We start from the raw sequence: 12396 nt of genomic DNA on the forward strand, positions 1-12396 counted from the left end.
AAGAAGCCCTTGAGGACTTCAGCTCTTCAGAACAGAGGTGTCAGAACTACTCATCAGGGATAAAAACCAACTACCAACTTTCTGGCAGGATTCTGTTGGGTTTTGGAGGGTTGGGGTGAGAATGGACAACAGGCTGCTTTCAAATGATGTTTGGCCTTTATGAACAATGGGGGTGGGGATAGGGACTGAAGACATCTAGCCACGAGGATAGGTTAACTTTGATGGATATTGTGGCAACAGCCCCAAGTCTTAGTAGTTTTTATTGTCATAGGTTTATCTTGTATTCGAGCCGTACATCCAACATAGCTCAACAGGAGTCTCTGCTCATCAGGGTATCAGGATGGTGGGCACAGGGCACAGTACACAGCAAGTAACAGGCTAGCTCTTAAAGCTTCTACCTGGAAGTGGCCCATGTCCCTTCTACTCATATTTCATTGACCAAAGGAAAACTCTGGTCAATGTCCTACCAGATCCCCAGAAAGCAAAAAGCCAGGAGCATTTGGTGAACAGCATCAGCAGCTGCCACAAGATCTTAAGAACCACACAGTCCAGGCATTACTTTTATGGTTTGGGAAAGCAGAACCCAGGGATGTGAATTTTGCCAACAGAGCCATAGCTATAAAGTAGCAGATCCAGAAGCCCCGATGCCGTGCTCCTTCTGTTCCATCTTGCTACCTCTTGCACAAGGACTCCATCACATCAAGTACAGTTGTATGAAACACGTTTATTATACAAAAGGCCTCTTTGTTCTATAAAGTGTATGTGACACACAGAAAGTAATGTTGGTTGTAAAACAATGAGATCTATGATAAATGTATTCCCGTGTTCTCTAACTTAGTAGCCATCCAATAAGAATTCCCTAGTGTCCCCTCTGCCACCAATTTTTTAAAGGGGTATTTTAAAATTTCTAGATTTACCACATTTTTATCATCTTTATATCTATAGCTTCTAGAGCTGCTACAGGCCCACTGCTTTCTTGGGTTAATAAAAATAATCAGCATAAAGCTTACTAGAGAAGTTTAAACCAATATTTTAACATATTTTTTGTTCAAGAAGTGCAGTAAAGAGTTAACTCAGCAGGCTGAGAGGATGGAGCACTGTCCCGGGACTCTCCTGGCGAGAGCACCTGGAAACTCATGCTGGTTTCTTCTGGATTCCTCCCTACGTGCCTTTGTCGTTGGTGAGTTCAATGTGTATCCTTTCACTGTAGTAAACCATAAACGTGGGTATACAACAGCTTTTCAGAGTTCTGTGAGTCCTTCTAGCAAATCACTGAACTTGAAGGTGGTCTTGGGACCCTCAACAAACCTTCCAAGTAGCAAGAAGAGGCATTCAAAATAATTCCATAGATGAATCTTTGAAACTGGCCATCAGGAAAACAGAAAGGATGCTGGAAAGATGCTGTGAGTGGGGGCAAGTGAGTGAGGACCAGACTGACAGGACCTGCAGAGGGCCTGACCAGGATGGTCTGGGATTTGGAAGGACACCGAGCTGTACAATAATGCAGACACAGATAAACAATCAGTCTGCATAGTGCTGTTGGCATAGCTGAAGGTTATTTGGAGGTGAATGTTCACTGTAGGGAAGAATAATAGTACATTTTCAAATTGGGCCGAAATGAGGACTTTAACCAAAGGTAATTATTTGCTTATTTGCTAAACCACTGCCTTTTCTAATCATTCTGTTAAAAACAAATGTTAATGGAGACTTGCTCCAGGTTATAAAACAGAAGACGTGTGAATTGCAAACATGCCATGTTTGTGAAAGTGCAAATGTGTTTGCAGTTAACAACTGGCAGTAATTAACGTTGTTATTTTCTCAAACAATTGGTTACTTTTGGGAAAGAGAAGTAGAAACATCATCAGGTTTAATGAATTTGCCAACTGTTCCTACTGCATATTTGAATTTGTATGTCTCTGTATAATCAATCAATGAATAAAAAGAAACTTTGAATTAAAAGAAGAAAAAGCCCACTAACTACTTCTATAGATTTATTTAAATGTACTTTGTCAGTGGGGCAAACACTTCCCTTCTTGACTGTAGAAGGTCCCAAATGCCAGTGTGTAACGCGGCCTGTCTCCTGCAGCGAGTCATTTTGCTATTTGCATCTTCAACTATTCGTTCGTTTTAAATGAGGGAATATGCTAAATTGCTTAGTCAATTGTAATGTTTGACACAAAAGTAAGCATCGCTGATTATTCTTATGGGCTAGGGCCCATAGGATCCCATGTCTAGCTTCTCACATGCCAAGGGTTTTCTGTCTCAAGCATAGATTTTTGGTAGATGGGGGTGTCAGGAGTTTGGGTTTGCCTGGATGTGATCTGGTTGACAAGAGAAGGCTGGAGCAGACAGGAAGGGCTAGGGCCTGGAGAAAGGCTCTGTCCATAGATGGGGAAGTCGCAGCCGTAAGGGGATTAGTCAGGAAATATTCTGGCAGACAGAACACAGACTCCATGTGTATAGCGACTGCATGCTGGGATTCCTGGACCTCCAGAGACTGTGGGAACAGGCAGCCCAGAACCATGCAGATCGTGGAGAGGTCCCTACCATGGCCCGTGGGTGCACAGAAACACACACTTGCATTGCAGCTTTACCAGTCAGTGGCTGTATGGTTTGGGGGTCAGTGAAAGTCTCTAAGCCTGAATTTTCACAAATATAAAATGGGACGATAGCAGTCTCCTGAATGAGTTAACGAGAGGATAAACTCTGACAGTATGTGTAAGGCATTCACATAGTGCCAGGCAAATATTAAGTGCTCATTAACTGTCAGCTCAGACATATTTAGAATGACAATTTTCAAGTCAGAATCAATTGGTTTCAGCTACGTGGAGAGGGCCGCTTCTGCTGCTTAGGAGCAGGCAAATGCTCCCAGGGAGGAGGCAGAGGAGGAGGGGGAGGAGGAGGAGAAAGGGAGCTCGGCCAGCCCGGCAGGCCACGGGTTGCCACGTGAAGGAGGAGGCACGAAGCCTGGGTTCGTGCTGCCGCTATGAGAGGTGCATCTTCTCTACACCTCCTGCACCTCACCTTCACCAGGGATAATTCAGCAGATGGTGCTGCAAGGCTTTGCTGAGCATCATCCAAACCCTAGTCTCTCTCTTATCAGCCTGGGACACTTTAGGACAGCTGATCGCAGGTGTGTGCCAGCTTCTTGACACACACAGAGAAGTAGAGGTAGGGTGGGAGGGAGAGCCCCGGCGTGGACATTTCAGAGGAAAGGAACAGAGGGACGACACACCCCATTACATAATGTCAGAGGTAACGAGACATTTACAATGCTCACGATCCTCTGACAATGTGTTTCAACACTTCATTTGAGTTAGAATGATCTTAATTATTCTTCACACTTGGGCAAAACAGATCTAGCCATTTGCAGAGGACACATGGGCCATAAAATGCATTAAATGAGCGCAAGGAAGGAGCCTCGGGGAAATCTGAGGCACTTGCATGAGCTCTTCATTCCCAGATCTGGGGAAGAACAGCCCGTCGAACGAATGAAGGACCTGATGTTGAGTCAGTGTCCCTCGGACGGTGAAGTGGGCAGCTCTGAGGCCACACAGTTCACCGTTACCATGGGCGCACCTTACCATGGTAACAATGAACAGCAGAGATGGGGCCTCATGCTGAGGAAGAAGATCTTGGGAACATGGAACAGATGGCCTGTTGCCTGTTTCTACTTTGGTCATGACAGATGAGCAATGGATCCAATTATATCACCGGAAGGGGAAAGCCATCGAAGACATTTGTGATCTACGGGGCTGGCCGTGGAGCCATGGCACAGCCCCACGTGCATTCATGCAGGACTCGCTCAGGAGTAGCCATGGTAACTACGGGCATGCTCCAAGAGGTCGGCCCCTGGACCGCACATCACCTGGGAAGGAGGTGAGGATGGAAGGGGTGACCAGCAAGCCCAGAGGATGGCTCTTGCAGTCTGAACAGACAATGCGGATGTGGACACTTTGCCTTCACCACAGAAGACTGAAATTTTTTTTTAAAAAGTACCTACATTCTCTATCCTTTTGTCAAAGAAAGATTAAGCGCTCCCTTGTTGATCTTAGTGTTAATCATTCAGAGATGCTTCGAGTGTTTCCCATGAATGTTGAGAAGAGAGTTATTTCATATTAAAGGAAATGGTGAGCCTATGTCCTAAAAGAACTTTCTTTAAAGTTGGTTTTGTAGCACCTTATAAGTGTAACTCAATAAAAGGTTTCTTGTCAAATCAATTTGGACCGTCTAAAATTAAACATGTCTCTTCATGAAAGGACCTCACAGTCTTCGATGACATACATTATGGATATCCAAGCACAGCATGTAAACCATGGCATTCTGAAAGATTATTTAAGTAAGTAGCACTTTTTATCTGGAATATTTGGCTAAGGAGGGAGCAGGGGTATATTTTAGACTAATGTTTTGCAGAAACCTCTTTGGAAAAGGCTACTTTAGGCCCCTTTAGGAATAATTACAGTTCGGAGCTGGTGACAAAAATCACACAAATTAACACTATAAAAATGGTTGGGATTTTACTAATCTAGTTAAGATTAGGAAGAGTTCCCTCCTTGTACTTTCTTCATGTGTAAAATGAGAATAATATCCCAGTTTTGAATTTTTTCATGAAATCCCCCACATGCATTAATGTTTCTAGTTAGTCATGAGCATGAAATAAAAGCTGACTCATGGACGTTTTCCAAAGAGGAGTTACTAAATGAAAATAAAAGTGATCTAGTGATTGACATATACTACTTTGTATTTCAGGAAGCTTAAATTCCAAATGCCTTGACATTCTCAAAAGCTTTGTTGAGAAACGCTATACCCTTAGGATAGGATCTATGCTCTGTTCAATTAAATAGTTAATATATTCATCCCCCAGTAATCTTTTGCAGTGAGAGCAGTATAGCACATTCCCAATCAGAGACGTGATAAAGAAGTTCTGCCTCAGAAAGCTTATCCTGAATAATGCAGGATTAATGATATGTATTCCCCCCTGCCATGAATGCTAGGTAAATGTATGCAATTACATATGCTTTCACACCACTAATAATCACAGCAGCCTAGAAATTCTTCTTGTTTGTATTCCTGTGGCACCAAATTGATAGCAGACCTCCAGCTCAATATTTAATGAATCTTCTCAGGAAGTCTTCACCAATAATGAAAAGGACAATGGAGCCTGCAGGGCAGCAAGCTCACGGCCAAAAATATTGCGACTAGGCGTGGCGGACGGGACTGAAAAGGGAACGTGCTCACTCTGAGGCTGCCCGTAGTAAATGTGTTCAGCAGGGGAGTGGGTGGCTGCTGAATCTGCCAATCCCAGGGCGGCCTGAGGCCTTTGAGAGCTGCCTCTTAGCACTGGGCAGAGCGGCAGTGGCTGGGGGAGGAGGGAAGGGGGAGGGAATGCTGCACAGAGGTGTGACCGGGTCTGAGGGTCAGGAACTGAGATCCAGGCTCTGCTCCAAGCACCGCTGCCATTTGCCATTCTCCCGGGCAGCAGGCCCGGCCTTCCATGCTCCACCTTGTAAATCACAAGCCAGGGTGGCCTTGGGGCTACGGGGTCTGCTAATGTGCTCTCATCTATTGCACTGAGAGCTGCCCACTCAGATGACCTCCACCAATCTTGTTACTTGGAGGTGAGTGTGCTGGAGAAATAAGTGTTGTATTTGGAAAGAAAAATTAATCATCCAAATTAAGTGGGAAGATTCTGCCCTGATGCAGTGAAAGTGTTACTGAAGGAGAAAGAAGAGGTGACAGGGGAGTGTGGGGAAGAATATTCCTATATATGTTGTTAAAGAACAAAATTCAACTGAGTAAAATTTAAAGATCTTATTGGCCTAATTCAATAATTCATGAACTGGGCAGCATCCCATCTGGCAACCAGAAAGTAAGGAGCTCTGAGGAGCTGTACAAAATGGGAGGCTTTTATAGGCAGGAATGAGGAAAGAATGGATTGCTTCTGTCCTTCGTCAGGGGGATGGAAGGGATCTACAGACAGGATTGCCTCATCAGTGCAGACCAGGTAATTCCAGATTCACTGGTGACAGGTTCCAATCCTGGGGGAGGCTAAGACGGCAATTAGGTATTGTCTTGGTTTCCTGGTGTGGGGCTTAGCACCAGCAACTCCATTTTGGTCCTGTTGTCTCTGAACAACATGCGACTCTATGGTTGTACGGAGGAACTCAGCTCCATATTTCTCTTAGTTTGGTGTGGTGAGTAATAGAGTCTTGATGTGGTAATATTAGAATAATTAAATTTACAATAATAGCAACCACTTATTGAGTGCTTCTGATGTTCCAGGTACTGTGCTAAGGGCCCCATGGGCTTCACTTCATTCCATTTTTACTATAAACAGGCACTATTATCCCCATTTTACTTATTAGAAAACTGAGGCTCAGAGAGGTTAAGCAACTCACTCAAGTCCACACGGCTAGCTGGCAGCAGGGCTTGGTCTTCTAACTCCAATGATGGCTCTTAACCACAAAGCTGTATTGATAATGAGTCATAAAATTTGGGGTGAGGGTGTAAAATAGATTTTAATGAGCAGAACACATATTTCTTGCTGTCATGAGGCTTATGCTTAGGAAGGGAAGATAAAGTATTTCAAATAGTAAATTAGATGTTTATAGGGGTGTGTAGGGCTGGAAAGGGGAAAAGCAGGGTGCTGTCGGGCATTTCATAGGGGCCACTGGCCAAATCCATCCCCTACATCACTCTGCCTCTGTCTGCAGCCCGTATACACCGGCATGACTATAATTAACTAGGAAATTCAGGTCCCACCTCCAATCTGATTTTAGAGTTTCCACTGCTTCTCTGTTCCAGACAATGAAAACACAGGATCACTGCACCTTATCATCTCCTGTGCCCTCATTGCCTACAGAAGAAAAAAATGTATCTTTTTAACTGATTTATATGCTGATCTCTCTGTCCTTTTGAGCCTCCTAGATATGGCAAGGGAAGAGAGGCGCATCTAAAATTCTGAGTCCCGTCTTTTTCATGGGACGGACTGCGCTTATTCCTTTGGGAAGCTCCAGAGGCGAAATGTGGCATGCAGGGCTGGGTGCTGTGGCTCATGTGGGGTCCAGTGAGGTGGATTTGACCCTGGAAAATGTGCAGTGGACTTGGTGAGTTCCTTCTCTCCTGAATGTTTCAGGGATTCTGCCAAAGGGTTCCAATGATCCTCTAATTTGAACCCTGTCATTCTGCTCTTGTCTGTCCCAGCACTGGGTGTGTTTTTGTCTCCGCAAAAGTTCTCTAGAATCACGCCTGATTCCTGAGGATTCTGGAGTCTAAACACATGCAGAGGTGTCCTACACGGGGGCAGGGGCACCAGGCTCTTAGTCCCCCGTATCAGCCCCTTTCGCTTTGAGGGGAGCTAACCACCTGGAGCTCTCCAGAAGCCAAAGGGTGAGGGGCGGGTACAACAGCAGCAGGATCTGAAGAGTGGGTCAGCTCTGGTTTCATAGCGGGGAATGCTCCCAGCACCCCGGGTCCCGATGCTTCAGTGGGCGTTGTAGAGTGTTTTTAGCACAAAACACAACACAACAGACGCTTGCCTTCTGAGAGCAGCCCGGCAATGGGAGAATGGGGAACTCAGGTGCTGACAGAACAAGGCTCCCCAAATCCTATTTCCTGCTTCCAGATGAAGGAGAAGGTGGTCCTGCCTGGCAGTGCCTCTTAATGATGAAGACCATGCCTGGAACACAGAGCTATTTTAGTGACTGTCCTTCAGGACAGACATCCTCTTGGATGGAGTCTCTAACGTGTGAAGTGACACTCTGTTCCTCAGGGACAAGTCTCCACATGGGCCAGAGAAAGAGGTAACAGCTTTGACACATTTTAACTTCACTCTCACCAGTAAGAGAACTGAAATTCTTCCTGCCTCTGTACATTTCAAACAGCAAATGTGGGAATACAGGCAACTCCTCCTTCCTTCACTTTTCTGTACCCGAATATTCAGTTCCTGTAAATGTACAGTTTAAATAATTGCTTCAGAATAATTTGTTTGTGAGTATCAGCCATCCTAGAATGAATTCCTAAACTGACAGCCAAGTAAAACTCTGTAAAGTCTCTTCCCCAGAGTAAAGATCCCTTTAAAGGAGATTTTTTTCCACCAAGGCTTGAAAGGTGTGGCTATATGTACATATATACGTAAATAAATCTTTCTAAGTCCTTGCAGCCTATTTTGTGTCTTTGCCAGGAAATGGATGCAAGGTTCCCTTCTGAAAGGTTGTTACTTTTATCCCCTTGGCATATGTTATATTTCAAAATCCTGGATGTGACGGTTCTGTGGTTAATGTGTGGAATAACTATCAAGAATGCCACGCTTCACCGAGAAATCTGCTCCCCTCCCATTCTTCATGGAGCAATGTCAATTAATTTCACATTGTATTTTTGATGGCTATAACCAATTGGTTGTTTCAAGTCAAAACTTTTCACCTAGATAGAATTATGGTGAATGAATGAGATTATGTAACCAAAACAGAGAATTGATTTAGCCTTCCTTTATATACTGACACCTCTAATGTTTATGTGCCTCACGTAAATTAATCACAGATTGTTCACAAAAGATGTGCATCCAGAGCCCTGATTTATGGATTTGCTGGCTGTTTTACAATGTTGGAAAATTAACCTCATGTTGTGTCTTTAGCCATAAGGTTTACAATTTCTGTTATGTATGTCATTTGCTGCTATTCTCCAACTGCAACGATTAACTGTGCATTATATTGACAATGACTTACATATTTTTTGAGCAGATGAAGACAATTTACATAAAGAAGTAAATGCCCACAAAGAGGAAGGATATGTGCATCTGTGATTGGGCCTCTCTGCTTTCCCACACGCCCACGCCAGGACAGTGCCTTCCTCCAGGGTAGCAGCATCTACCTTGATAGCATGCATTTCCTTTTATGATCCAGAAGCCATGAGAAGATAGATCCATCCTTTTAATTTTGACTCCCAATGAAAGCCAGTATTGGTGACTGGTGAGACAACTCTCTAAATACACTGACTAAAGAAAAGGAATTTGAGTCAAGAGAGGTAGAAATCAATATTGACTCCAAGAAATGATACATCTTGATACTCCATACAATAAATATGTATGTTTATTATTACTCATTTGAACAGATGAGCCAGAATTTAATGCATCCTGCAAAGGAGCCAGATTTCTACTTGCCAGTAGCAGATGATGACTTATACCAGGTAAGGAGTAGAGAAAAGCTCATTTAAGTAATTTCGTTTCTCCACTGAGGAAGGATAAATTAGGAAACAGACTACTGGGACACTTTCTAATATTAGAGGGGCACCTAGGTGCCCCTCTAATATTTATTTATAAGAATAATTAAAATTTATGATTGAGGTTTACTACCTGTCTTTAAGTTGTATGACCACCTAGTCTACTCTGACCATGGTTAAATCGAGGCAGCGAGCTCACTATCTGGCTTTTCCAATAGCACAGTCACAAATCGCTCCTGTATGGACTGAAGGGATGTTCATTCATTTCTTAAACAAAGAGTTGTTTGATGCTTATTATATAAAAGGTGATAGGGATATGATGGTGACCCAAATAAACTAAGTCGCCACTCTCATAGAAATGACTTTTTAGTCCTTATGATAAATAAGAAACAAGGAACAAACATATCCATATGTCAGATAGTTCCAGATCAGGAGAAATGCTATCAAGAAAATGAAACAGAGTAAGGGGACTGAGTAGGAGAGAAGAGCATGCTAGTTTTAAAAGTCACTGCCAAGGAAGGCCTCTCTGAGGAGGTGAACTTGAAGTGGAAACGTGAAATGACATAATCTATATGATTATGCAAAGCATGTAAATCTATATGAATTTGGAAAGATAATTAGTTAAGATGAGATCATATGGGAGTAGGATGGGTCCTAATCCAATGACTGGTGTCCTTGTAAGGGAAAAGCAGGAACACAGACACACAAAGGAAAGGTAGCCACGTGAAGAGACAGACTCACCCAGGGAGAACTCTGTGTATGTGAAGGCAGAGACGGGGTGATGCATCTACGAGTCAAGGAAGGAGAGAGGAGGCAGGAGCAGATTCCCCCTTCAATGCTTCTGAAGGAACCAGCCCTGTTGACACCTTGATGTCAGACTCCCAGCCCCCAGAACTGTGAGACAGTACATGTCTACAGTTTAAGCCTTAAGCACCAGCCCTCACCCAAGAGAAATAGTGGTCTACACTCTAACCAGATTCCTGCTGTCTTGTTCTCAGTTTTGTGACAATATCAAACACCATAGTCTAATTATTTGGGGCAAACTTTCTTTAGGATGGCACTGGGATGCTTTTGAAGGTGAACTTCTCATCTGGCAATTCAGGGGACCTGACTAGCACCTCTGAAAACAGACCGGCCTCCAGTCAGACACAGGAGGAGAAACAGGTTTGACCATTTGAAGAGCCATATGAAATAAAATTGACAGATACTTAATTGAGAAACGCCTCTGCTCTACCTAGCGATTTTCTAAAATAAACCAAACAGACCAACTGATCAACAGACTAAAAATCGATGGGAAATTAGACGGGCAATGTCTGCCTCAAAAAAGATGACTTGACATAATGTTCTAATAACTTAGAGCAACCAAAGCACTTGAAAAATTAATGTGAAACCCATCATCGATCATTTTAGATTTTTATGGCCAAGAAACTGCATTTGTATAACTGGATTGCTCAACTGCATAGTAACACTAGGTTTCAGACCCAGAGAAGGGGAATTAGATGAAACGAGCACTGACCTTTGCTGCTGATGGGAATTAGAATCAGCATCTTGGAGCACTTCTTGTTTCACAGTGTTCTTAATTGGACAATATTACAGAAACGACAAGAAATAGGACTGGGTATTTATGGAAATGCTCTCACGGATGTGAGTACTGTGACACAGTAATTCCAAGGTTTTCTAATTTGAAAGTGGCTGAATTGTATTTTTTTTAAACTAAATAGTATTTTTATAAACATCTCGAGAGGAGACATATCCAACAAATGTCTAAAATTGATCTACAAAATTTCACTGTCTCAGGGATCCAATTACATGGAAATTCAGGTCATCTAACTATGCACATGAAGAAGACAATTAATTGGTCAGGGGTCTAATAGCTTTAGACAGAAATACCAGACAAGTCTGAGAATTGTCAGCATCATACAGAAGCCACAAATTGGGCTGTCAAAAGCCAGTCCCCTTCAATAATTATCCTGTATACACCAAACACAACAGGATCTACAGGAAGCAGAAATCTCTAAAAAAAAATAAAAAATAAAAATAAAAAATCCTAACAGGGTCAGGCAAGAACTCCAAGTAAGCTACGGGCATGAACAGAAACTGCCAAGGGATTTTAGAATTAAGGTCAGTCAGAAGCTGGACCTGACAAGCCCACAAGAAACTGCCCAAAGACCAGAATATCTGACACTCTGTGGCCAGTCTAGTGTGCAGTGCCTTGCTAATCCCCGTCCATGAGGCTCAGAGCTCCTGCTTTGCACCCTAGTCTACCACATGGAACACCATCCCCCCTCTCACTCACAGAATGTTCTCCTCCCCTGCACACACAGACAATAACCAGCCTCAGCAAGGAAAATGGCAGAAAAATGGTCATGTTAGCAAGATGGTTGTTTCCTTAGCCTCCCTTTTTGACTCTTGATCTTCATGAGTGTTTTTCCACTCTTGGGTTCCAAGACCCCATTGCTTTCTGAGTCTTCTCCCAAGAAAAGCAAGCACTGGTCTATATCACCATTATCCTTTGAGAGAAATTCACTCATTGGTAGGAGAAGAGCTGTAAACCACTCTTCTCCATACTCGACACGCCTTTCTTTTGAAGGATGCTTTATCCCATGGGATGGTCATCTACGGGCCATCAGAGAGATCCAGGAGGGCCACAAGTGAAGAAGTGGATCTCCTGCTGGGAAAGGCAGGCATTGGGAAAAGGGGCACAGTGCAGAATAGTCTGCCAGGTGAGGCATGGACTCTAATAGGCATAGGAAGGAGTGGGGAGATGGATGGGTAGGGGTAGTGATAGGGAACCAAGGTTATGCAGTGTAAACTAATGTGGGTTGGAATACTATTTCTAATACTTGCTAAAATCTCATGAATAAGGGAAATCTTGTGCTGGTCCCTAAATTCATCTTGTACCTACAGTTGTCCTAAAAATAAATATTTTAGTTATTTTAGGCTATCCAAAGGAATAATTTCCCTGTTGACACTTTGCACTGACCTCAAACATTAACCATGACCTCAATGGATTCTCTCCCCTCATCTATGTTTTTACTGCTCTATATTCCTCTCTCTGATTCACCACTGCGATCACTGTTACCACCACCTCCACGTTATGGTGATTGCTGGACAGCCAACCCATAGCCTCATGGCCCAGAATTTCTGCCACATAAACCACCCGGTGGCCGGGACACCCGC

This window comes from Neomonachus schauinslandi, chromosome 11, assembly GCF_002201575.2.
Source record: "Neomonachus schauinslandi chromosome 11, ASM220157v2, whole genome shotgun sequence".
Classification (NCBI taxonomy): Eukaryota; Metazoa; Chordata; class Mammalia; order Carnivora; family Phocidae; genus Neomonachus; species Neomonachus schauinslandi.